The 27937-nt window shown below is 41.0% G+C and overlaps 1 protein-coding gene across 7 annotated transcripts in view; it reads right to left on the bottom strand.

Moving 5' to 3' along the window:
- The window catches only part of NEK7 (NIMA related kinase 7), a 127151-nt gene extending 106089 nt beyond the window's left edge, over positions 1-21062 (bottom strand). For 4 of the 7 annotated variants that reach the window (XM_037908000.2, XM_037908004.2, XM_037908002.2 and 1 more), the window contains exon 1: positions 20839-21062. The gene's annotated coding sequence lies outside the window, so the exon portion shown is untranslated. Of the gene's footprint in view, positions 1-20116; positions 20605-20838 lie in introns of those variants that run through there. The other 3 variants (XM_043552683.1, XM_007063661.4, XM_027826109.3) reach the window with 3 other exon arrangements.
- Between the last annotated feature and the right edge of the window lie 6875 nt (positions 21063-27937).

Raw genomic sequence — 27937 nt, 5'->3', positions numbered from 1 at the left:
AAGGGGAGCAAAAAAAAAAAACCATGATAAAATAAAAATGTTAATTAGCTACTTTAGTTTATAAACTGCAATGTAATTTATCAAAGGAAAAAAAGTAAAACAAGACGAACGTATGCATATATCTTCAACCATCAATATGGTAGTCCTCCTCCCGTGCTTTACCATCACAGGACACACTGGTTTTATGGAAAATAGGCACTGGATGAAGCGAGGGGGAAGACAGCTAGACCACCAGCAACACAAGCTTCACATGTACCAAAGGTGACCAATTAAAAATTCTTATACTCTGATCATGCAAAAGGCAAAGGAAAAAAAAGTTTCCTTGCCTCTACGATAGGATCTGCAAAAAATCAAACAAATGAGGGGTCTCTTTCATGTGGTGTTTAGCCCACACTAATTAGGCTATCTCCACTCAATAGTTGACTTGGGTCTCTTCTCTTGCAATCATTTCTTGTTATTGTGCAGATAACATGGCTTGAATTCAGACAAGCTATATGACTCAATGATGCCTGAGAAAAAGGGAAAAGGAACAAATGTTAAGTCTTCTATTTGATCTGTGGTTACTAGTATCCTAGAAGTTTTGGAAGAACATTGGTTCGCTTCCTACACTTTGGACCAGGTCTTTCCTGGCTGGCAAAGTAATGGGTCCATTGCCGATGAAGAGAGTAAACGCCTCCTGCTAAGGAAGAGAGTGAGAAGGAAGTGTCCCCTCCATCCAGGAAACCATCTGTAGATACTGACATTTTGGTCAATTATTGGTCCATTCCAGATCTTCCATTCTTAAAATAAGATTACTGAGAAATCTGCAGTAAAATAACTCTCAATCTCTAGATTCCTGGGACTTCCTTGATCAGCAACCTAGGTATGGTACAGCAACTGCACTTGTTTTACTGACTGATCTTCCTGATGATCAGAAATCCTAGAAATCTGTTTGCTAAGGAAAAACACAGAATTTGTGTTTTTAAAGAGAATCTTTAGTTTTTACATTTTGTGAAAAAATAAAAACATATACAGTAGAACCCCATTTATCCAAGCCTCCATTATCCTGCTCTCTGAATTAACAGAAACACGCTGCCCAGGGCTGACAGCATGAGCCCCTGCCACCCGGGTCTGACAGCCCAAACCCAGACTCTGTCAGCCCCAGGAGGCTGGTGGTTTGGTTAGTATGGAGACCCGTATAATGGAGACTCAGATCAATGGGCTCTACAGTATATAAATAAAACACTGGGGGAATTCTGTGCCACTGCACATGCGCAGAATTCATATCCCCTGCAGATTTCTTTGCTTCCATGCAAAAAAAATGACTTTCTAACAGGGAAGCAAAGGGAAACTGCAAGAGCAGTCACACGCTACTCCCTAGTTGTGCAGGTACATTGTTTCAGGCACCCGAAGCAGCCAACAGAAAGGTAAATCACTGCAGGCCTGGGGACACCCCAGCAAGTGGCTCCTACCCTGAGCCTGGATCAGGAGTGGCTGGGGCTGTGTCAGACCCACCCCCAGAAACCTCCCCCAGCTGCAGGAAGCTCAGCATGCTTTCCTGCTTCCCGCCCCCATTGCTCCTCAACTCCGGGGAAAGGGTCACTGTAAGGGGAGCTGCTCCCCCATCTGCCCAACCCCGTGCACCCAGACCTCCCATACCCAGACACCCCCGCAAGCCTCACCCTGTACACCCAGAACCCCCCTAGCTCTCCATATCTGAATCCCACGCCACTGAACCTTAACCCCTGCATCTGGAGCCCCCTACCCCCACAGCCCCTTCCTCAGGACCCCCACCCCTGCACCCGGACCGCCTCCCACTGAGCTCCCTGCACTCAAACTCCCACCCAGATGAGCCCTACCCCCCTGCACCACCCTGAGCCCCCACATCCAGACCCCCAAGTCACTGACCCCCAACTAGCTGCACCCAGACCCCAACCCCATCAAGCCTCATGCCCCCAGCCCTCCCTGCTGAAACCCCCACACCCAGACCTCTCTGCTGAGCCCTAACCACCTTCACCTGGAAGCCTCTGCAGAAGCCCATTGCCCCCACACCTAGACCCCCGGCCCCTACTGAGCGGCCTGCACCCAGATTGTCCCACACAGAATCCTCTCACCTGGATCCCCCCATACTGAGCCCTTCCACGCTTGGATCCTGCCTGGTTGAGCCTGCCCACCCCACACCTGGTGCGCCTGGCGCAAAGGGGCAGGGCCCCAGAGTGTTTATGGGGCAAGCCCAGGCCTTGTGCTGTATCAGGGTCAGGTGCAGCCTCACCACTGACTGTGTCCCGGGGATGGGGAGGCTGCAGGGTGATTTCCCACCTTCATGCAACCAGTGGCCTGTGCTCCCCATTGCCATATTGGAGCTTCTGCATTTATTTATTCACAAATAAAACTCACAGAATTTTAAAATACTGTGCCCAGAATTTTTATTTTTTTGGCGCAGAATGCCCTCAGGAGCAGTTCAACTTATACCTATATATGTTGTGGCTAAGAAAACTAAAGTGCTGTGTTTCAGTTTGCCCTCAGAAAAACAGCGGGGCAAGGGACGTTGTTTTAATCAGAGAATTTTGATTCTTTTTATCACAGAAAACTAGGATCCCTGCTGATGATGGATGATCATGATGTCATAATGAGATTAATTGCCATTGATCAAAGAGTGTTAGATTCTCCTGTGGACACCAGTAGGAGCAGATTCACCCTGAGAGACAAGTGACTGTAAGGAAAGAAGAGGAGATGTCAGACTGCAGTACTGAGCAACTGCTCTTCGGCCTCAAGGGCACTCATATGGGTACGTCAAGGTAACATCTTGTCCCCACTTCGACATGTGTAAATGGTCATTAAATAGGTTAGTGAGAAAACATGGACCATGGCTTTACTCTGCTGACAAAACAAAGTTCTATCTCCAACTGAATGAGTGCTGCATCTGAGCACCCTAACCAGCGTACACTTAAGAATAGCATATGACGAGAACTGTCTGAGGCTTAGTCTACACTACAGAGTTAGGTCGAGGTAAAGCAATTTACGTCAACTTAATTATGTCAGTGTCTACACTACAATGCTGCTTCTGCCAAAGTAAGTGGCCTGCTACTCCCACATAATAACTCCACCTCCACAAGAGGCACAGCACTTATGTTGGTGTAGTTAGGGTGACACACTGTCCATGCAGACACTGTGTGACTTAAGAATGACAGCCAACTGCTATTGTGTCAGTGTCAGGGCTGCCTCCAGCTTAAAGCAGCAGCTGGGCTCACAGCTGCAGCTGTGAAACTGACAAGAATGTCAATTTCACTGCTGATAAGCTCCCTGCTGTGAAATTGAGCCTGGCTCAGGGCTCACAGATGCAGCAGAAGGACAGTAGTGTGGACACCAACAGCCAATTGAATTACTGCAGTGGCTGCAGGTCGACTTAAACTAAGTTGACCTAAACTTGTAATGTAGACAAGCCCCGAGACTCACTTCAGATGGGAAAAAGAAGATACTAGTAGATTGGGTGAAGCAACCAAAAGAAATGGCAAAGACAGCTGCTCCCTTGATTGAAGGTATTTATTCTCCACTTACTGAGCTCCCAATACAGAAGTGATTTTCCATCCTCACCTACTTTTCGATTATCAGATGGCAGCAGCGACCAGGACAGGCTGAGAGTTTTTCTTTCACGTGCTATGATTACCCATTCCTTTATCACTTTCAAATTAGGCTACTGTAATGTGCTCTAAAAGGGGCTACACCTAAAGATTATTCAGAAATGTAGGCTAGCCCAAAATGCCCACTTGCTAAAGGAGTAACTCATTGGGAAGTATGTTACAACAAGACTCCACAATCCGCATCGGTAGTGTATTCTTTTTATGGGTGGAGTTTAAAATGTTGATCTTGTCATATATAAAGCTCTAAATGGCCCAGGACCTGCCTACCTCAGAAACTGCCTCTATCCCTGTGTGATATTGCTGGAGTTGTGACTGGCAGAAAGTGCTAAACTGGCAGTCCTACATGTTTTCTCAGAAATTAGAGCTTCCTTGATAATTATTGTGAGGGGTGTCATCTGCAGAGTCTCTGAAAGAAGCACACAGCATAAGTACTTGGGGACGCTCTTTTACAAAGGAATACTGGGGGTGGGAGGGAGGGAGGGAGGGAGGGGCACTAACATACCTTGGTTTTTTCTCTTGCCTGTTCACAAAAATAAAATTTCAATTCCACATGTGCTGTGTCAGGACTTTATATATGCATATGGGAAGTGTCTTATTCTAGAAAGTGTTTTCATTGTTTTTGGGCAAAACAAAGGGTTGCTCAGTCACATTTCATGGCCCTTTTATCACCCAATAGCTTACTTACACTTAAAAATTACTAAAGGAGAAAGGCAGATGACCTCCTATAAACTATAAATTATTGATAATCAAAGTTCTACTAAAAGACTATACTAATAGGGTAAACTAGATTAAATATTGGGCTAATCATTTTTTAGGCATTCTGGTACACTGAAAGCAACATTTCAAACTGAAAGCATCCGATGAAGTGAGTTGTAGCTCACGAAAGCGTATGCTCAAATAAATTTGTTAGTCTTTAAGGTGCCACAAGTTCTCCTTTTCTTATTTCAGACTCAAAATATCTTCTCTAGCAATTCTTAGATTAGGACTTTCTTCCTTACGAACACTGTTTGTCAAACCAAAGGACAGTTTTAATATGTTTAGCACCTAGACTGGGCTGGCAGAATAATACAGCTCCTTTCAAAAGCAATTCATTTTTAATTTGTAAATTGATCAGTTTTCAGGCTGAATGTGTAAGGATACCTTTTTTATGCCCATAATGTGCTCCGATTTCAGTCTTTTAGAAATATATGTAAACAAAACAAAACCCTCTCTTATTCTATATTTCTTTCCTGTGACTGGCTCCCATCATTACAGACTGATTCATAGTCTCTTTTCTACTTGTCAGTTAGGCAGGCAGCAACCAACAAGAGCACAGTATTTTGGTCTCTTCCAAAGGGTCTGCTTACCCCCATACATTTAGGGCTTGTTTTCACTACCAGGGTAAGTCGATCTAAGTTACGCTACTCCAGTTACGTGAATAATGTAGCTGGAGTCCACATAGCCTAAGTCAACTTTCCTTACTCTTCTCAGAGATCTGGACTACTGGGAATGACTGGAGAGTGCTCTACCATCGATTTAGCAGGTCTTCACTAGACCTGCTAAAGCAACACCCGCTGCACTGACTGAAGCAGTGCACATCTCCCCAGTAGTGAAGACAAGCCCTCAGTTAAGATTTTTCAGAGCTGTAACTTCAGAGCAAATGAACCTACCAGCCCTCATACAGGCATTGCTAAGGGCAAGCATCTGCACATGTGGGATTATGTCCCAGTAAAGAATCACCGGATACCTAATTCACTTCTAAATAAGTTGCCACCAGAGCATACTGAGGGAATGTGAATAATTGCTTGCCTCTTCCAACAACAGAAACACATACAGGGGAGTCTTTTAAAAGCCCACTGAAGTCAATGGGAATGTTTCCATTGACTTCAAAAGAGCTATTTCAGACTAAGAGAGAAAAAAAACTCTAGGCACTAGACCTCCGTTGAGGCAGTAAATTTGAAAAAATTCTATTCAGGCCCTAATAAGGCCATTGCCTAACAGGATATAAGACACAACTAGGACATGCCAATTAATATAGCCTACGTAGGGTCAGAAAGAAACAATACTAAACCACGATCCTCAAAATGCAATGCAGCAACCACAAAGGACCAAACAAGTAACCTGCACCATTTGCTGAATGTATGCAAACAGCACCAAATAGCCATCTTCCAGAACCAGTCTTAGACCACATTCCATTTTCAATCTAGAATACTGAAGGCAACGAGAAATCTAATCCACTGGGTATAAACCACAGAAGTCTGCTAATCCTCTCAGAAACTCCAAACAGGATAACAGATTTGAGGATTTTCTGAATTCATAAAAAAAAACAATGGAGATAAATCCTTAAGTCTCTTCAATACATTTAGGGAACATATATCATAGCTTTTTCAACTCAGGGTAGAAAAGACCAGGGCAAGGAAACATCCTGAATGATTATGAAAGCCAAAAAGAAAAGGAGTACTTGTGGCACCTTAGAGACTAAGCAAAGCTTATGCTCAAATAAATTGGTTAGTCTCTAAGGTGCCACAAATACTCCTTTTCTTTTTGCGAATACAGACTAAAACGGCTGTTACTCTGAAACCTGTCATTATGAAAGCCAGTGACTACTTGAAGGAAAAACTGGGCAAGATTTAAAAACTAATTAATCAGAAGAGAACATGATCCAGAGAGAGAAATGAAGAAACTCAGTTTCCGTACACAATGATACAAGATGATGGCAACTAGGAACACCACTTTCAGAACAGTAAGAGAAGGAAAGCAGAGATGTAAGACAAAAAAAGAGAAGTGTCTCTGTGAACTTAAATACCAGATTAGGAACAGAAATGGAGACATGGTAAGAGGCAAAGCCAGTCAGCAGCTTTACGGAACCTAAAAACCAAGGGAGAATAATCTCAAGGGCGCTGCAGTAAACTGAAGAGCGAAGACACTCTTTTCAACACCATGCAATATCTAACACTCCAAAATGGGAAAGTTACCAAAATAGGTACTGGAAAAGTCCTGAAGGAATTCAGCAAAGAAACAATTCTAGAAGCAGAAAGAACAAAGTACCACACTCTTTCTAACTTTCTCTTCACAGATTCTGTTCGTTTCCTATCTCTGAAGAGGAATTTGTCCTCTGGAAAGTGCCAAAACTCTATGTTTCTATTAATACCTGCCAGACTGACAAGTGGAGGAGGGACCATCCATCAGTCCATGTTGATGAAATCAAATCACCTAAGATCCTGTTTCTTGATCTGAGTGGAAAATCAATGGAGAAAAATCTATACACAGCATCTTACTAGAATATGTTCTAAAAAATGTTAGAGAAGAAAGTATTAAAACAAGGTGGGGTGAAACTGCACCCCATATTCTTTGCAGTGATATTATGATGATATAATTACAACAATCATAATGTATTTTATGCAAGTCATATGAGGCATCATTGGAGAAGTTATGATTTCCTGAATATGATTATCCTATCTGTATGCGTGTATCATTTTTGTATCTGAAGTTATGAATATTGACTACGTATCTGTATTTCAAATGTAGTTACACCTGGGTAATGCCCACTAGACAAGATGTTTTCCGTCTAGATAGTGGATGGGGAAGGGCCTATTCAGGGCAATGTCCCATTAGGAAAAAACAATAGGCCTTAGGGGAAGCTTCTATTTCACCTGGGGAGCCTTCCTGAGAATGCTACAGACAGCCTCCGAGTAATGGCAGCTATAACTCTACAAGGACATGTGATGAGACCACGTCTCTATGCTCCATCTTGGAACGTAAGTATTCTTCCACAAGCTAGTCTGGGAATCAAGCTTTGGTAACAAAGGGTTCCCGCCATATGCGAAAGCGATATAAGGCAGGGAGTGACATCATCTGGGGTTCTTCACTCCCCACACAAGACGACTCCTGGAAACACCTGAGGAACAAAGACTGACCTGGGGGAAGTGCTGGACCCAGGCTAAAGGGATTTCTAGCCTGTGCATGAAACACCTGGGAATTCCAAGCTGTAAAGCAAGTGCAGCTTGCCCCTTAAGAATCTGCAGCCTGCTTGTATCATCTCTTAGGGTGAGAATCTGCTATTCATATCTAATCTATTTAGTATAGCATGCTTAGTTTGTGTGTTTTGTTTATTTGATAAACTGCTTTGAGCTGTGTGCTATCACTTAAAATCTCTCTCTTGTAGTTAATAAACTTGTTTTTACTTTATCTAAACCAGTGAGTTGGAGTGAAGTGCGTGGGAATCATAACTCAGGGACAAAAGGCTGTTTTGCATATTCCTCTCCACATTGAGGGAGGGGGTGAATTTATGGGCTTACGCTGTACAGTTCTCTGTGCAGTGCAAGACGTATAATTTTGGGTTTATACTCTAGAGGGGGTAAAACTTAAGGAGCAGGGAGTAGCCTTCCCATGCAGGGGATGGTCAGAGAGACTGCTTGTAACTGCAGCTGGGTACGCCCCTACCTGTATGTATGCTGGTTTTCGAAAGTACAGGCTGGAGGGATTTGCAGCTTGTCACAGCAGTACAGTGTGAGAGGAAGCCAAGGATGATGGGTCGGGAGGGCTCAGTGGTACCCCAGTTCCAGGTGGCACCCTGAGGGGAACCTGTCACACAAGGAATAAGTAAAACAGGAAAAGCCCACAGAATGACTGCTGTTCTTCACTGGAGAGTACAGTCAAAAATTCTGCCTTCATTCACCAAAACATACTCAGTCACCAACTATCCCATTTTCTATAGCATATTGTTTTCCTGATTGCAAATCTAGCGTAAAGATTAAAATAAAAACAAGACTTGCATGAGAGTAAGTTTTACACGATATAGATTGCACAAATGAAATAATTTTGGTTAGCTTTCAGATGCCCAATTTTTCATTATAGATTGTATTATCTTTCTCATAATAACTAGTCAACCATTGCTTGGTAGTAAAAGCTGCAGTAGTGATAGTTTCAATGTTATTTATACTACTACTGTCAGATGGCACACGCTGTTTTTTCTTGGGGCGGAGGGGAGAGATGGCGGTTGTAAGGGAGATGTGCGGTAACTTAGATGCTAAGGAAATTAATTAAAAAAAGTTAACATTTTACACAGTATGTAACATAAGGCATAACTGAGTGGGGCTTGAATTTGCTTAGAAAGACTTATTTCTAAATGTCTCTACAAAATATACTTAAAGTGCTACACTTTCAAAAAATATTCCTAGTTCTCCCATTCCCAATCAAGGATATCTCAAGAGAAAACTTTTAAAGAAAAAAGGAGTACTTGCGGCACCTTAGAGACTAACAAATGTATTTGAGCATAAGCTTTCGTGAGCTACAGCTCACTTCATCACTCATGAAAGCTTATGCTCAAATAAATTTGTTAGTCTCTAAGGTGCCACAAGTACTCCTTTTCTTTTTGCGAATGTCCATATAGTCTATCCTGTCTAGTAGCTAACAAGCATGTGCAATATGCTTGCATGCTATAACTCTATGGATTTTTATTTTTAAAAGGGTTATTGGCCTTTCTAAAAAAATTTCCATCCACTTCCCCCAAAAATCCCAAGCGCACTGACACACAGTTTTTTTTTTTATTAAAAAAAGCACCTGGAAAGTTCTATTTTGCAATCTTACCTATTAAATATTTAAACATAATTCAGCTGAAACCACATATTTTAAAAAATTAAATGGTGACACAGGGCAGTACTTTAATAGCCGAATAGATTGAGTTGTTTCAGGAAAGCGAGATTAAAATGTTTTGTCCATTTTACTTTCTTCTACTTTCTAGAACTGCTCTTGATAATGAACACAGTTGAGCAACATCAATCAGAGCAGTGGAAGTAATGTCACTACTCTACACCTTCAGTGTTATATTTACCATGTGAGATTTACCTCACGTAGACAGTACGCAGGAAACAACAGCTTTGTATTTATTTTTAAAGAGTTCCATAAAAAAAATATATATATACTGTCAGAATCTTCCAGGTGTTTTGCAACACAGGAAGGTAAAGTACAATACATATATAATAATTTATCTCAATTCAGATCTCTTATCCAAGATATTTAAAAATATTGTCCTCTCAAGGCAAATATTACCTATGTATTTTAGTGATAGAATTAGCTCTGCAGAGTCTTATATGGCGACATAAAAAAGGTGATTTACTTAATATTTCTCCTTCACACACATCCTGCTATGTACAACCAAATTTAACTAGTGTAGAATCTTACAAATACAAGTATTCAAGTGTCACACCCAATTTCAGCCTAGAGTATGTGTGTCAAAGGTTGTCTACCCTACTATAATCCTAAAAAACATTTTCTTTAAGTCTACTCTGTTAAATGTTTTTACATGCACTCAAAATCTAGTATTTGTCAACTTTTGAAAATCAGAAGTTTCCAGAATGCTCATCACATGCATGAGAAAACAAGAAAAAAAACTGTGAAATATGGATTTTTCCCAATTTGTTTGTTTCCCAATTTCCACACCCAATATGCTCAGTTTAAAAATAAAAACTCTAAAACTTCATTGTATATTAACAAATGTTCTTTAATATAATTGATTTTAGAAAATACTGTTTAAGTAATATGAAACCTCACTATAGAACTTTACTTCTTTGCTAAGCATGTGGGAAGAGGTACAGAAAGGGTGTGGATTTAATGTGCGAATTATGGGGAGTATGTGAGCAAGGTTCTACAGTACTGATGAGAATCAAGCTTTGCTCCCACTCTATTCTCCCTAGACTTGATCCTGTGAATTTCATCCAACACTATCTCCCCCTACACATATGAACAAATGGAGGAGTACAGATGCTCAAAAGAGATACATTTGGGAGGGAGAAGGGAATAAGATAGCTGTAAATGGTTAACCCTTCAGCATTATGTCTTGTTAAAATTCAACTATGCAGGTATGTTAAATTACACAGTTTGATTTTTTTTTTTTTTTAAAGTGGCAAGCCAAAAACAGTGTCCAATAAAGCAGGTTAAAGCTGTAACTAGTGTAGCAAAAGCTAACCAAATTTTATTTTAAATTACATAGTTCATTTAAATTAATTTATATTTTTCTGATGTGCCCCATAAAATAATGTTGAGCAGGTAAATATGTATAGTAAAATATTTTAAGAGACTATTACACAGGTATTGCATGTAAACTAAATAAAAACTTCAGTTCAATGGCTGACTGAGATTTTCAGTGCATATCTAAAGGTAAATTTTGTCTAGAAGACTTCAGAAATGAAAACTACAGCTGTTTGTATAAAATGATACTTTAAGACAAAAATCACACAATCTTAAAATTCTATTTAACGCCAACACTTTGTTCCCATATACATCAAAGCACTTTGCAAGAAGGGAATCCTCACTACTGCAGTTTACTTAGCAGCTCTTCTACTGTACTTTCAATTGTTTTTCCAAGTTTAGCTGGATGGATGATACTCATCTGGGTTGTAACTGCCAAGATACATTTCAACAAAATCACTCATTCACCTTTACACCACTGGAATTCAGGATTTCCTGATGCTTAACAGGGGTGCATTTTACATTAGGGGCAAGAAAACCTGACTGAAAAAATAACTTTCCAACTAATCGGAATAGCAGCAAAGATCATATATTTTTTCAGTAATTTATTATAAAGCACCTCTTCTTTTGATTAACCTAGATTACTAAATTAAGGGTTTGCCTACACAGGGGTTTTTTAATGGATCAAACTGAGTTAAGTCTGTTTAAACACACACACACACTTAGACGTGCATACTGTCAAGTCAATCAATCATTCTATAAAATTACATGTTCAGATAATAGTTTATAACAGGATTAGAACTGATGACGAAATAGAGTGACATTCTTCAAGTATTTATAATAGCCAAGCAATTATTATTATTCCATTAAATATGAAGGAGGAGACTGTAGCTGGCCATGCTCAGGGTTCGAGTAAGTGGAAGAATGGGCCACAAGGTTCTCCTGTCACTGTAGTTAATCCACCTCCCCAAGAGGTGGTAGCTAGGTCAACAGAAGAATTCCTCTGTCGATCTAGCACTTTCTACACCAGGGGTCAGGTCAGCATAACTAGGTCTCTCAGTGGTGTGGATTTTTCACACCCCTGAGAGACGCAACTATGTCGATGTACGTTTCCAGCACAGACTAACCCTGAGTGTGCAACAGACCAAATTATCCAGGTCAGCTGGACAGCCAGCTGCACAGGGACTAAAACAGGCAGGGAGAACTAAGAGATGAACAAAGTACGGAGCAGTTCAAGAGGAGAAAAGCACGGGTTAAGAACTCAACACCTTGCATAGACTTCAGTTTCCAGCCCTGGATCTGGCCTTCTCACTTTTGCACAGGGCCACATACTCCATGTAAGTTACTCCAGTGTGCAAGCTCAGAAAACTGAAAATAGCCTGCTAGAGGGTTCTTTCATCTTTCCAATTTGTCCTGGTAGGAATAGGATAGTTCCCTTCAACCAGACCATTGTTTTCAGTGTACACACAGTAAGAAGAGGATAAACTTTGGGACATACCTAATCAAATTTAGTTTAGCTTTGTAACTGAACTGTCAGCCAGAAAAGAGGTGCTACTGGCCCTTTACATTTCTTCCCTGGTTGACTAACATCTGTCAATGAGGGGAGGAAAGTCACTACACCTCTATCTGTCAATACTGTTTCCAAAGCCGTATTACCATATGTGGCAGAAGTAGGCATGACTGAGCAGTTGTTTAAAAGGAAGTAGCAACCCTTCTTCAAAATAACGTGCATTCAAGACAGCATCACTTTAACGCAAGAGGGCTTGCAGAGCCCAAGCAGGCCAACAGCTGGTATACAAATTTGGGCTGGATAGCTGAATTAAACCGATTAAGTCTCCAGACAATCCATATCTGAAAAAGTCTTCTCTACTTATTGATTTGATAACATTATCTCATTTAAAGACATTTTTCTATCATGCTTAGTTTTCACTAAGTAACCAAGGTTGATATTATCCCTGTCCTCCCTCCCCCCTTCTTCTTGCTAACATTTTATTACCCTCTTGTTGAGTGATCTCTGAAATCAGTTTGCAAGTTGCTTTGGACAAGGCTCACATCTGTATCTGTTTTAGGACATATTTAGAACATCTGTGTTGTTAAAAATAATAAATAAAAATAAGATTCTTTACTCCAATAGCATTAGAAAACAGTGTTCAAAACAAGACCACATACATTGCATGAAAAGCCTACTCAAGGTGGCTTCTGGGACCCATATAGAATCAATTAAATAATTAACATTACATTTAATGATTTGCACTTTTCCCATCTTTGTCCACAAGCATATCGCATTATTTTACTTTGAGTTATTTGAATTGGTCTGCTGCTATTTACAATTCAGATTTCAAACTTCTATAAAAAAAATTGCAATGTAACTTAACAGCACAAATTTCAAGTTGTACAGTCCACTGTAAAATTTGCACTTTGTTGCTGTTTAGTTATGCAACTCATCCAAGGATCAGAAACAGTACTATTTAACAAGTGTGTTGGTTAGTTACTGAAGTCATTTATTGTTGTCATTCCCTAAATGGACGAGTTAGCTGATCAACAAAGCAAACTACAAGTATCTTGGTATCACACTGACCTCCAACCCAGCCAACATACTAGAGTCTGCCATTTCCCCTCCAACTCCCACAGCCTCAGAAGCGAGGGGTGGTGGAGGGAGAGGAGGCAGCGGGGAAGGGAGGATTTGTCTGAGCCAGCAGGGGAAAGACAACCTCTTGGTCCTTTTTTAAAGAGTACACTCCTCCGCCCTCTTTGTGGGCATTCAGCCTCCTTGTAGCCCCGAAAAGGAGAGCACTGCAGTGCATGGTGGTACACAAGGGTTTGGCAAGTCTACTGGTTCCCACGCATTTAATTAGAGGGTTTATAAGCCCTTTCCCCCAGCCCCGTGGGCCATTCTGCTACATATCCACCTGCAAACTGAACACAACACGCACATATTTATTCATTTCATTAAGAACTGGAAATCTCAGGCAAACTATTATACTAAACTCTGTCATTCACCCAACAAACTGAGAAACTCTTTTACTATACAGAAAATACAAAGTAGCTAATAAGACCAAACTGAAAGTTTTGCTTCCTATTAGCCAAAAATTAGTGACATTTTCAAAAATGAAAATGTTTCATTATTTGCTCCCTTATAAATCTTGAATGAACTTCTAGTCCTGAAGAGTCTGTCAACATAAGGCTGATACACAAAAACTGAACACTTAGCACATCAAATTTCATAGAGCTTGAGTTGGCCGAGCACAATTTTTGTGTTTGAGGAATTAGGCTTCAAATGGCCGCTACCACATTTTTTCTGGTGGTGGTTTTGTGGGAGCATTGTACCATTAGGCCAACATAGGAGTTACATGCAGATGAAGGCAAATGTTTCTCAAACAGTGACTATCAGTCCAGCCCACTACAACAGTTGCCCACCAGTGGACAGAGCAATTTCCAGCCAAGATACTCACCCAACTCCCCACTGTTCAGACTAGGGTGATCAGACCAGTTACCCAGCAAAAAGTACTGTCACTTTCCAGTCACAACGCTGGATCTTTCTCCCTTAGCTATTTGGTGGCCTGCAACTGAAAATTCAGCCAGCCCACTCATGACTCCTCCTCTCCAGCTCATCAGTAAGACAAGTCAGGTTCTTTTATTTACTTCCCTGTGACCTGCATAGTTTCTATTGTATCTTTTTATTTGGGTCTCACACTCAAGTTTAGACAAACGTCCTTCAAGTATGTCCTATTTATTCTTCAAAGAAGTACTCCTTGATGGTTATACATGTACTGACTTGCCTAGTCGAGTGTTGGCTTATGAATATTTACGTGCATTAAAAATGGTAACTATTTTAAAAAGGTGTTCCAATCCAATCAAACAGATACACGCACCTATTCTGAATACATGCATAACAGAAGCTTGTACCATTTCTTTAGAGAGCTTTATAATAAGTAGAGTCATGGGGATCTCACTTAAAAAAAAAAAAAAACAACCCACAAACCCTTGTCCCTGCAATTCTTGAGCGCCCCACTGGCGTAAAAATTCTGTGTATTTGCTAAGGAGCGGGACATTTTCCTCCATTTCTATTATACCTTCTCTTCAGTTCCTCAGAGGTCTAAAGAGGAACAGACACTCCAGCTTGCCATATTCAGTAAAGCCACTGGGTGAATGAAACAAAGGACAAATTAAGCTTGATTCAGGTTTTAAATATGTACAATGAAATAAGTTACTCAAGCCTGGACTAAACTAAGGGACTAGGTCGATCTGAAGTTACATAACTTAATTAGTGTAAAATATGTAACTTAATTCAACGTAGCTTAGACAACTTACAGCAGTGTCTATACCATGCTATGTTGTCAGGAGACCCTCTCCCATTGACATAGCTTCCACCTCGCAGGGTCATGTAGTACTGAAGTCGACAGGAGCATACTCTCCCATTGACTTATCGCATCTGCACCAGACCCGCTAAATTGATGCCCGCTGCATCAATTGCAGCAGCACCAATTAAGCCAGTAGTGAAGACAAGCCCTCAAAAAGAGATGCATACATTTTACTCAATTAACTAGATTTTACAAATGAGTTAAGAGGAGGCAAATGATAATTCAAAAGGCAGGAACTACCCTTAGACATACCATATTATTGTTCGATACATAAAAGCCAACCTCTAATTTTAAAATTTGGTGACACTACACTAACGAATTGAAACATCTAATTACAACTCTATAGCATAATCTTGACTGCCAGGATCTTTTCCAGATACACCAGAGCATATATATAGAAAAGAGACTCCAGAGAAACAAGTCCCACAAAACTTGTCTATGTTATGTGAAAACAATGTACTTTAACCTATGCTTTCACCCATTCCTGCAGCTTACCACCTCAAACCTTGTGCCTTTTTCTAAATGGGGTGCACACCCACAACCTTGCCATCAATAAATAAAGCACATAGCAAAAACAAAAACAAAAAAAAACAAAAAGAACAAATTCTTCCTGGAGAGATGAAAGGAAGAAGAAAAAGGAACCACAGGTGACAGCTGCTAGATCTTTTAGTGAATTTCTGGAAGATGCTCAGATACCACAGCAAAATCTGCAGACTGGGAATCTGAACAGAACAGAATCCAATGCATTTTTCTACTACTACTTTTTTTTGTCTCTCATTTCTGTATGAATTTCAACTTTCTATTATAACTATCCACTGCAGTCATTTGTACAGGAACCAATAAAACAAAGTATTTAAAAGAAAAATAACCCTCGTGTTCCTCATTAATGCCAGATATTTTATGAAGAATAAACTATTTTGGAAAAACTGGGAACTAAAGTTCTAAAACTCATTACTTGAGCTTAAAAACAGGTTTATCAAAATTTTCTGAAGCGTCCAACTGAAACATCTGCCAAACACCAAAAAAGATGCAAGAGCAAACATCCCTCAGGAAAAGAAATTTAGATCTTATCACTAGCATCTCAATGACAGTCAAATGTATGCACCTTAGACCATGAATAGGATACAAATATAAATTAATCCAATGGATCTAAAGTAAATCAAATTGTTAAATTATAAGACTTGGATCACTTTTTTTTTTAAACTACAAATAAGGTCAACAGATTTAAGTGCAAGCTCCTGAATGTCAAATAAAGTTAACAGTTAGTGAATTGCCTCCTACGTTCAATAACAAGCAAAAGCTGCTGGTCTAACAAAATTAAGTAAATACAGTTCCTTAGCATAGCAACAGAGGTTATCATAGTATTATCTTTTGAATTATAAACGTATTGTTACTTTCCCATACATTACTGCATGGAAAACTGTACTGTTTAAACAGTACTAGATAATGGCACTTAAAATGATTAACTTTTTAAACTACAAAATCATGATTATAATACTGAAATCACAGTTGTCTCACATTTAACATGTATCAAAGAAAGCTTATCTTCACTAGAGAAATAATTTGTCTAACCACAGATCTCTTTCTCATGATTCTAAAACATCCTGTAATCCAAACAAAAGAAGTCCTTCAACAGTATCTTAGCTGTGCAATGACTCATATTGACTATCTTTACACTTACCCCTAAAGTTAAGCTCAACTGAGCCGGAATCATGTCAGCTGAATCATTCTGCTGCCCATATGTGGTCAGTGTCATGTTACAACGGAAATGGCAAATCAGTCCTCCAAAGGCTGCCCACAATGCCCCAGCCACTGCAAGAGTGGCCTCTTTGGCCATCTAATTTCCACTGGCCTAGGGTCAACCTGTCCAGAAGCAACTTACTTGTATACACTTCCCAGCACACATACGTAGCCTGTGGCTACATGCTGCTTCCACAGCGACTAACTTCTTTTGGAAACTGATCCACAAAGTTATGACTGATCCACATATTTCCAGATCATTGATCTATATTAGATAATTCAATACTCAAGAAACAGTTCCTAAATAGCTGTAGGTCCATCAGGAAATTGGGGATAAATTGCAAATAATCACAGGATTTTCCCTGGGGGGACTGCAGAAGTTATAATAGTTTCTTCCCACACTTGGCTGAATTACCGCAAGATCCCTGAAAGCTCTGCAAAATCATCCATAATGCACAGCTGCTTGAAGCAGTATCAAACTCTGGAATGCATACTCACAAAGCACGCCTGAGTATAGCACGAGCATGGATGCAGAATATCACAGGAACTCCACTAAGGGCAGTCTACACATACAGCAGCATAGCTGTATCAATGCAGCTGCACCGCTGCAACATCTCTAGTGAAAACGCTCTATGCCGATGGAAGAGAGCTCTCCCATCGGCATAATAAAACCACCTCCAGCAATGGCAGAAGCTATGTTAGCAGGAGAGCGTATGTCAGTGGAAGACCTTATGTTGGTGTAACTTATGTCATTCAGGACAGAGGGGTGGTTATTCACAACCCTGAGCGACATAAATTATGTTGACATAGGCCATGTCTATGCTACAGCCTAAGTTTGTACGCCACCTGAGTGCACACTGTCTCACTAGCTACAAGTGAAATAACTGCATCGAGTTAAGTACAACAAACACAATTCTAGTTCAGATAAGCCCCCAGAAAGTTAGAGATACAGAAAAGAGCAGAACAGCCCATCTACAGCTATTGCCTTATATAGGAAAAACTCAGCAGTTACACCACACAATACCACAAGATTCACTTTTCTGAGCCAAGTGCTCTGAACAATAGTTTGAGCTCCCTAACTTTTGTATTTGAAAACATTAGTCAAAGTAGTTACGCATCATCCCTTCATTTAATTTCTTACAGATTGTTTTAGGCTTCTACGTATGCCTCACTCTTAAAGGTGATCTACTTTTAAAAAAGGACCTGTTTTTGCTTTCCTGAAATCATTTCTTTGGTGGCGATGGGGTTCTATCTGCGTAGATCTCATCGGCCCTGGAAAGACACTTTGATGACTGGGAAATTTAGTGAAGTAACAAAATCATAAGAATGAAAACTGAGCAATCGAGAGGGGGAAAGGATTTTTAGTCAGACCTGCTTATTTTTGTATTGGCAATTTGGCTTCAATGACCATCCAAAATGTTGATTAAAGGAGATCCGTGATAAAGATTCAACACCTCTACCCCTTCAGCTAAGTTGTAAGATCTAGTAAAAAACGTACTCCAAGCGCCAACAAAAGATCCTTCAGGCAAACCAGTGAAAACCTAAACTTTTATTTTAGAAATATTGGGAATGTAAAAACTAACTAAATAAAAAAAAGTGGGAAAATCAGGCCTCTTTTATATATCAAAGAAAAAAAAACAAGCATTTTTTTTAAATGCTTTGCAGGTCAAAACTGAGATTCTTCCTATTTTAAGGATAACATATCGAGAAGGTGGGGAAACCACTGAATTTCTTCACCTATATTCTAGTCTTATTGCTTTCTACTCTTTCTCCATTTCTAGTGCAGCAGAAGTGAGTACAATATTTCAAATATGGATACTTCAGTCCTTCTTACACTGCAATAATACTGAATTGCATTCTAGGTAGTCTCAGGAAGAATCAATATTTGAATGGAGTTATTTGTCTTGATTTACAGATCTCGGAATCACAATAGTTATTTTACTCCTATGCACTGTCCTAAGTGTTATATACCCTTATATACTGTGAACACTATCTAGTGTTAGTTGCACAAGGCCAGTTGACACTGAGTCACCAAAGCTTGTGAATGTAAGGGTTAATGTGCCATTCACTGTAAATTCTACATCTCGGAGCTTATCAAATAAATAATTATTTATTGCAAACCTTATTCAAATACATTTCTTATATAAAGAAAAGTTATTTAAAACCAATTTTTATCTTGCTTGAACAGCAGTGCCATCATTAACATGTTAGAAAATAGCTATCACCTCAAGAAGTGAACTCAGCACTCAACTGGCATGAGAAGTGAAAAGACTTTCAGTCTATGCAGAGGAAATAAGTATTGGACTGATTTAAGAAACTGATTAATGGGCACTAATTTGAATGTTTTTTTTTTTCCTTTCTCCAAAGCACCACAAATAAATTTAAAGTAAAAAAAAGTTTCTACTGCAACTCTGTGGAGCTCCAAAGCTTGTCTCTTTCACTAACAGAAGTTGATCCAATAAAAGATATTACCTCACGCATCTTTTGTCTCTCATATCCAGGGACCAACATAACTACACTACCCCTGCAAATGTAAATGATCAGATATTCAGCATTTTAAGAATTTTAGAACCTAAGATCAGTATTACAGTCCTGGCATTCTATTGGGCCCTTGTTTTTCTTTTAAAATTTAGTTCCACAATTTGAATTCCTCCCATATAATTAAACTTGATGAAAATTACATTTATTGCAACAAAACAAAACACAAAAAAAAGGACTCATATCTCATATATTCAAAATTACTTTGGTTTAACAGGATAGTAGATATGGTCAAAATATAAGAGATTATTCTACTATGCTTTATGAAGTATCATGGACAAGCATAAATGGGGAAAACTTCAACACAACCTAGAGGTACTGGCAAAATCCATAGTTAGATATAACATACTATAAGTTTCAACATTAATACTAAAACAATAGGTACCTCATACCACCATGAAGCTGACCCTACACAACTAACTTTTCAGTGGGACTACTCATGTGGGTAATGTTACTTACAGAATTGAGCCTATATTGACCAAAAAACTTCCTAGCACTATTTGAGCTCCAGCCCACCTGCAAGACTGGAACATCCATTCAATATTAAAAAAAACACCAGATATGCCATAAAAAGTATCACAACAAAGAGAAACGAAAATATATCATTTCTGAATGGAAAGAAGTTTCCATTTTAATTTTAACTTTAAAAATGACATGAAAAGATGAGACGAAGGAGGATGAGAATAACCTACAAAAGCCCTGTAAAGATATGCATGTGTAAAAAGTGTTTGCATGTTCAGAGCTAAAGAATGACTAAATCACAAGATGTAAAACGAGGTGGAACAGACCCCATCAACAGGATCACCTTTAAAAAAAAAAAAACAACCCTATACCACATTTTCTCCGGTTGAGGGACAGAACTCCCCCATCATCCGTAGCAAAAGAGAAAGGTATTCAAACAAGTCCTACCATGAATAAGCTAGCCTCGAAAGATAGTTTTAGCCCCAACTTAAGCAATGAAATTCCTTGACGTTAAAGCTTTTGGAGGCCTGAGCCGCCTCTATTCCCTGCGGACTGTTTTCTGCAACCCTCTCAGCCAAAGACCGAGCAAATCCGCCTTTAGAACCTGTAGCTCCAGGAAAAGAGACCCCTTAAAATGACGCCCAGTCCGAAGCGCAGCGACCCTACACACAAACAGCCCCCACCAGAACGAGCACCGGCCGGGGCTGCCGCCTCCACGCTGCTGCTGCTAAGGGCACGGGCAGGTGTTGCCGAGCATGGGACAGGGGCTCCAGAGCCCCACGGCCCAGACCGGGAAGGAGACCAGGTCTCGGCGACCCCCCGGCACTAAGCACGTGCCACCGCCACCGCCACCGCCACCGCCCCCTCCTCAGAGTTTCACTCTGCACAGGAGTCAGGCTTAGGACACACGCACGCACACACTCTCCCCACCCCCCGCCTCGGGCGGAGCGGCAGCAGCTGCAGCCAATGGGGGCCGGACCACTAGTGATGGTGGCCAATGGGGCCCGGCGGGAGGTGGAATCGTCCTCACGCCGCGGCTGCCCTGTGTGAGGTAGCTGCCTTCAAGGAAGGGAGATTCTTGGTTGCGGCCGCAGCTGCCGACAGGGGCGGTCTGGGCTCCGCACCCCAAGCTCCCGGCGCCGCGGCCCCTTCCTTCCGCCATGCCTCACCAGACAGTCCTCGGTCTCCCGCCTCCTCCGCGCGCCGGAGCCCCGGAGCCGGCCTCCCTGCCTCCGCGGAGAGATCCTGCCGAGTCAGGGCCAGGCCGGGCCGCGCCGGAGGGACGCTCGCTGCGGGGCTCCCCGTGCGCGAACCGAGCGGCCGCGGCGGTAGCAGCCCAGCCTCCTGCTGCTGCTGCCAGGACTGTAAACATCCCGGCATCCCCGAGGGGAGAGAGGCGGGGCCGGCTCCGGGCTCCTCCTCAGCGCGGGCCCCCACCCCGTCCTCCTTGCGCTGAGCGGCGCGGGCGCGTCGTGTGCTCGGACAGCCGGGTGTGCCGCCGGGAGGCCAAGCTCGCCCTGGGGAGGTAGCTAGGCCGCGCGCACCGGAGCTGCTGTATCCCCGCAACTGCTGTTGCGGCAGGAGTTTGGTCTGGCTCGCAGAGCCCTGCAGCGCCCAGCGCGTGCCTCCAGGCTGGGGGGGGTTCTGGACTGGGGAGCGCCTGGTGCTGTGGCCAGGCCGCTGTCTGTCAGAAACAACGTGCCCGGGTGCTGTGCTGCTTTGGAAGGGGCAAGAGACTGGCTGTTACGCTGTGAAGAACCTAGGGCAAACCTGCAGCCATGTTTTTGAACCCAGATCAGATGTTGGGTGCTGCGGCAATTCCAGTTCCGGTTGTGTTAGCAAACTCTGCTGCAGGGCTTTAGCAATTCATAACAGCCTAGCTCGTCCTTGGAATTGCAATGCGCTTAAAAATGAACTGGTCCAGGACCAGCTCCTAAAAAGAAGTGGAGAGTTCATCCATGCATAAGCAAATGTATTCTCAACCAGCTACCTTCTTCCTTTATGCAGTGGAGTTTGCGACCAGAGATTGTAAACTCTCTCAGGCTGGAACTTATTTTTTATGTGGTGGTACATTGCCTACCACAGAAGTATCCTAACTCGTGCCAAGAACTCCTAGGCACTACAAAATATACAGCAGCTCCCCTGACAGGATTGAAAGGGGCTCAGCAGTTTGAGCTCTTATTGAAGTAAATCAGCAATAAGAGCCCAGGATTTCTGAAAAGCAAACAATGGGTCCCTAGAGAGAACCTTTTATTAGATCAGCCATCTACCTGACTTTGTCCCTGTTTTTAGTGTAGGAAAAGCAGGTATGTTTAGCAAACGTCAGCTAGCACATGATACTTAACATGTTTTTAAACACAACTAAGCACCTAGGTTAGACAGTGGTGTTTACAAATGTTAGCTGGTCATAGTTCCCTTGAGGACTAACCATAATCCATTAGAGAAAAATGAAAGCCTCCTACCAACCAGCAAATGGAATATTCCTGGCTTTCTAATGGCATGTTTCCTGTTTCTAGCAGTTCTCTCCGAGAACTGAAGTTAAACCTTTGTTTAGGAATTAAAAATAAGAACAGCTTCCCTAAAAAGTACAGACGAGAGAGTAGGCTCTTCTCTTTCTGGAGAGATGGAGAAGCTCTCCCTCGAGATCCTGATCCTCTCTGAATGCTGAAATGAGGACTCAAGAGGCACAAAACACTGGAGTGGAAGCAACAGGAGGAGACGGTGCTAGTCTAAAGAGTTTGAGGTTCTCAGTGGGTATGTCTACAATTCAATTAAAAACATGCCAGCTAACTCAGGATTAGGGACTGTTTAATTGTGTAGATGTTTAGCTTAAGTCCTACAAGCCCGAGTCAGCCGGGCCAGCCGCAGGTGTCTAACTGCTGTGTAGACGGACCCAGTGTTCTTCCCCAGTAGATGAAACAGCAGCAGCACCTGACAGGGAGAGAAGAGAGAGTTATATGTGGGAATTTTCTGTCTCCCTCTACTGTCTGCTTCCCTTCCAGAAGAAGAATTAGGGACTAGCATATCATCCTTAAAAATCACTTCTTAATCTAAAATTCAAGAAATGGCATGAGGGTGCAATCCACAAAGGTGCTTAGATGCCTGAGTCCCATTTTTAGGAACCACTGTGATCCACAAAGCTCCCACTCAGCTGCCATTTAACCCTGTAGGTGATTATACTCACATGGCACCTAAGTTTTTGTCTCTAGGCATGTGCATTGCTGCCTCACTGTAGGTGTCCAGGCACCTATCTCCTGCCTGAGCCTCACAGCAGATCACAAACCAACAAAGTCTGCTGCCTGAGTCACACAGATTTTTATGTCCAGAAAGGGCAATCATGGTCACCTAGTCTGACCTCCTGCACATTGCAGGCCACAGAACCTCATCCACTCACTTCTGTAGTAGGCTGAGTTATTGAAATCTTTAAATCTTGATTTAAAAATTGCAAATTACAGAGAATCCACTGTTTACTGTAATTCAAACCAGCAAGGAATCCATGCCCCTCACTGCAGAGGAAGGCAAAACAAACCTCAAGATTTCTTCCAGTCTGAGCTGGAAGAAGATGGTAGTCAGTTAGATCCTGAGCATGTGGAGGAGACCCACCAGCCAACCAGATACCTGGGAAAGTATCGCAGGGACCTGATCAGAAGCAGTCTATAATAGCTCACACAAAATAGCTATGAAGTTGGGGAAGAAGGACTTCCTTTATAATTGTTTGCCTAGTGTGAGCTCACAGGATGTGAGAGACTCCTAGTTCACGTCCCCTCTCTTGAACTGTAGAAGGAATTTGAACAGGGATTGGCCACATCTCAAAGGAGTGTCCTAACCACTAAGCTACACAGTCATTCTAACTTTCTCTGGCCAAATATTTAATTACTAAAGTATTTAATCTGGAACAAATTCATTAGGCAAGCTTGAGAAAGCCCTAAACCAGCATATTACATAGCCCAGTGGCTAGGTTATGCACCTGAAAGGTAGCAGGTGCCTCTTCAAATCCCTTCTCCCCTTCAGCAAGGGGGTGGGGGACTTAAAGTTCTTGGCTGAGTACCCTATCACTTGGCTAAAAGTTATGAGGGAGGTCCACACACATATCCAGCAGTTTTGTGTGAACTTTCCAGAGGGGCTGATCCAATAGGCAGCCTTTCGGTAGGATTTGTTATACCATCAACCTTTGTGTAGACGCAAACCAAATTGGCGAGCACTCCTATTTTGACACTACTGATACTTTAGTTTGACAACATCCTGTGTAATTTTGGTGAAGTTCCTGTTTTGTAGAAAGCAAAGTAGTGTTTCTGTAGTGGGCTGTTTAAAAAAAAAAAAGAACCACTTGAAGTTTTTGATAGGTTTGGAATGTTAGAAGTAGTCTTGGCTGTGATGGATTAGCAGCAGAGTGAAGAGGACTTAGTCAAAGGTGCATGATAAATGTTATATATAAGCACCAGTTCTGCATTGTGTACGTAAACACAAATATACACAGTATATATATTTTACACTCGTATTTGTAGAGTTGGTATCTGTTCCAGTGATATTTCCCATTTTAAGTATGAAGAATATGGCTCAAACTAGTAGAGTCTGCCAAAGGAGAATGAACTTCAAGTGAGCCTATTGTATATGCAAATAAATATAGACTATTCTGGTGACCCACAGAAAAATCCAGAGGGTTTCAGCTATATTGTTTGTCTATCAACTGGACAATGACCTGAATGGTCTTTCTTGATAATTACTCATTACCTCCAGTAGAAGAGCTGACAGCAGAACTTGACGGTCAGTTATATTCACGAAACCTTAGGTGCATCTTCAGATACTTCAGGTTTCCTTCTGCCCATTCCACTGTTTCTTGTTCTTGCCTCTTAGACATAAGTGCCCACAGGATTGCCTGGCCTTAGATTATCCTTACATGTTTATGTTCTAGTGCTTTAAAGGGGAAGTCCAAGGGGTGTGTGTGTGTGGATTTTTGCCATTTTGTCAATGATATATGAATACTCATTTTTTCCCCAACAATAAAGGGTGTGGAAAGGGCGATGCTCATTTTCTATATTAGATATTTAGGGTTTGTCTTAAAGTGACACTGCGAGTTAAGTGCAGGTGAACTGTGAAGAGAAGGGATTTTTTAATCAGACTGTTTAAGGCCCCAATACTGCAAAATACATGTGCTTAAATTTACCCAAGTGACTAGTCCCATTGACTTGAATAGAACTATTCACAGTGAGTAAAGTTAAACATCTGTATAAGTCTTTGCCGAATCTGGACCTTATACTGTTTATTTTTGTTATTACCTCTTTAACTTCAGTAACTAATTAACACTTTAAATAAAGGAAGACTTTTGAAGATTCAACATCCTCACCCTTCAACTAAGGTGTTAAGAAATCACAGCAAATATTTAATCACTAGTAATCCAAGAAAACACTAAATTTTACATTCTTGATATTTCTAAGAAAAACTTCAATACACAAATAAACCTTTCAGACTGTAAAGAAGTCTTGTGTGTTTTTTAAATTCTCTTGCAAGTCTCATTTTAAAAAAATTAAGACTTAAGGATGAATTTTTAGACGGTCCAAGGTCCAGCTTTTTCTTTCTCAAACACAATTTGTGCTCACAAAATGAATTGGTACAAGTCAGATTGCTTGGTCCTCCAATTAGCTGATGAAGTCGTGAAAGGCATAAAGCAGACGGATTGTACACATGGGCACAAATGGCACAGGCACCAAGGAGGCTGCTCTTTTACTATTTTCATCATTTAATTTTACCTCACCTCTAAATAGAGTTTCACTCTCAGTTCCCTATAAATAACTTCACACACTATGGATTGGATTGTACTCCAAAGACACTATCTTGCAAGGCATTGAGCAGTCTGACCTCAATCCCCCAAATTATGCTCTAAGCATAAGAACTACTCACATGCTTCAAGTTAAGCACATGTTTAAATGCTTTGCTGGATTGAGACCAGACTACTCAACACTTGCAGGACTAAGCTATGAAAGACTGAATTCACAAAGCACTGGAGGGTTCTGAAAACTACTGAGTCTGCTTTAACTGTGAAGAGAACCAGCTATCCCAAGAAACAGAAAATAGAGCAGGATTTTGCTCTTGGAGACCAAAGACTCAGAAAGAAAAGACAAAATGAGTTTAGAAAGGTGACTATACAACTGGTATACATTTCTGTATCAAATATGCTCATTTACATGTAAGAAACACAAACTCTAAACTAACTTTCAAATGGCTCTCCAAATCAAAGACAAATATATAAATAAAATTTGAGAATGTATATAGAATGATTCTTAATGAATGTTCATCGGAGTTCCCAATCCATGAACTGTGTTGGATTCAGGTAGTTTATCCAAAGAAATGTATTCCCATCCATCTAGAGGGTTGTGGTTTTTTTAATTCTGGCTTGGAGGAAAAAAGAAAACCTTAAATGAGAAATTTTATTTCTCCAAAACAAAGTCTCTTTTCAGCCCTGGAAGAAGTAACTGAAATTTTTCCTTTATCAGTTAAGGTGTGACTTGAATCAAGTTTGTTCCAAGGTGAATGGGAAATTTTGGGTAATAAGCTTCTCAGTATTTAAATAAAGTTTGTTCATGTGCCTCTTCTCACAAAAATATACCATCTTCTTCAGCTGAGGCAAGCTCTTAAGCTTTGAGATCTACTATTTATGCAGTATATGTAGTGAGAGCTCTAACAAAGGCCCTGAGGAAATTAATAACAATTAATAAACAATAAATTAATAATAATGCTGTAACAGTCTCACTTCTCCGAAGTTGCCAGATTTATTAATAATTCAACAATTTGCTATTCAATATAGCATATCATTTGATTTTGTCAGCCAGAGAAACAGCCTTAAACATAGCAGCAAGGTGACAATTCTGACTATGGAACTGGAAGTTAGACATAAAATCCACTAAGGGTGAAAGATTATTTTTAAATATCCTACAAAAAATAGCTTGGCATCAAGATGGGAGAGAAGAATTTTTCATTTCAGGGATCATCTTTCCCAGCAAGCAGTAGGGACAACTCCCCAAAGGGTGAGGATTCAGAGGAAAGATCCTTAACCTTTTTATTTCCAGAGCTAGCTTTAATAAAGGTACCATGCAACATCTATGACCCTAAACTCTCATAAAAATAATTTTCAATTTACTAAGCCAGAAATTATTTATTACCAATTTTTCCTATAGGGGGCAGAGTATCTCAGTTTTTCCTCAGATTATAGCATGAAAACACTACAGATCAAACAGACAATTTCAATAAGTTACTTAAAAGAAATATAATCTCTCCTGAAGATTTTTCCCCCTCTACCAATCAAAAGCCTAGTCTGCAACTGGAAATTTAATCAGGCAAGCCACCATGTATCTGTAGTAATTGTGATGGAAAAAGGAGGAATTTCTCTCAATTTGGACCACAGGAGATCGTGGGACATTGAGTAGCTAAACATCAGTTGTCTGCAGCTAAAAGCAACAACAATGGCTATCATTTCCAGACACTACTGATACAAAATCCTTTCCATCTTTTCCCAGACAGAAAATCAGTTGCTCATAACCACTAGGAGAGACTGAGACATATCAGGCAGCAATTCAAATACTCCCAAGGCTGGGTGCACTCAAAAGAGAATAACCTGGGAGGTCACTTGTCCTGTTCCAGGGGGCGTTCTCACTGCTTTTCTCCCTTTGCCTGTCTTTGCTCTCCCTTTTCCCTGACCCTGTGGGTTTTGTCTTTCGCCCTCTCTCTCTGTCTTACTGCACTGCTCACATACTTTACCCAGACTCCTATTCACTCTCCCTCCCCAACTCGCCCCATTTTTCTCTCGTCTAGGGATTTCTGTGGACATCACTAAACTTTCATCAATTTTCAGCTTCTCTCCTGAGCTGTCCAAATCCAACTATCGCTCCCAATGGTCATTTCCAACTGCCATGGAACCTTCCCACTCCAATATTCCATCCTTCATCCTGTTAAAGGACGATCACTCACATGCTGTTTGCACATCATGGAAACTAGAGATGGAAGAGACCACTTAGGTCTACTCAACCGTCTTCCTGGCCATGAAAAAGATATATACCCTATTGGATATTTCCTAGTGCTTTGTCCACTAATTTTAAAATACCCCAAGTCTCAGATCTTTCATCACTTCCCTTGAGAGACTATTCCACTATCTAATAAGTTTCATTGTCAGGGTGTTGTTCCTGGTATTCAGCCTATATTTACACTTTCTTAATTTCATCCCATAACTCCTATTTAACCACCACACATACTGCCCTAAGTAACTCTTCTCCCCTT

This window comes from Chelonia mydas, chromosome 8 (genome assembly GCF_015237465.2).
Source record: "Chelonia mydas isolate rCheMyd1 chromosome 8, rCheMyd1.pri.v2, whole genome shotgun sequence".
Taxonomy (NCBI): domain Eukaryota; kingdom Metazoa; phylum Chordata; order Testudines; family Cheloniidae; genus Chelonia; species Chelonia mydas.
Note: the sequence above shows the minus strand (reverse complement) of the source record. Positions and strands in the feature narration are given on the sequence as shown.